The 373-nt window shown below is 37.3% G+C and overlaps 1 protein-coding gene across 1 annotated transcript in view; it reads left to right on the forward strand.

Annotated features, from left to right (window-relative positions):
* Positions 1–373, forward strand: part of eloa (elongin A) — a 21,603-nt gene that overhangs the window by 7,118 nt on the left and 14,112 nt on the right. The gene's annotated exons all lie outside the window — the stretch shown is intronic.

Below are 373 nucleotides of genomic sequence, written 5' to 3' on the forward strand. Positions count from 1 at the left end.
TGTCAACCAATTCTATAAATGAACTCTGAGAAAATACAGAATAAAACAGCCAAACATCCGTACTGTAAAAACTACAATCCCTTTTGTATTCTGCACATCAGATGACATCCGCTGATACCTTTTAATCAAGTTTAATTCTTGACCTTTAAATTACTTTCAACTGCGTCCTTTTGCTTCAGATTCATCCTGGCATGTTTGAGAGTCAAAACCCAGATGATTGAAGTGTTTTAAGACTTCATTAAACCTTTAGCTCATCAGTATTTCCTCCGGGAACCAAAGCAGTGCTTTTATTTTGTAGACTCGTGTTTGTGTATGTCACATAGTTCAGGGAAGAGCAGCGGGAAGGTTTCTAAGGCTGTAACAGATTTAGAGT

Source organism: Morone saxatilis, unplaced genomic scaffold, assembly GCF_004916995.1.
Source record: "Morone saxatilis isolate NCDOM2014 unplaced genomic scaffold, NCSU_SB_2.0 Contig9, whole genome shotgun sequence".
Classification (NCBI taxonomy): domain Eukaryota; kingdom Metazoa; phylum Chordata; class Actinopteri; family Moronidae; genus Morone; species Morone saxatilis.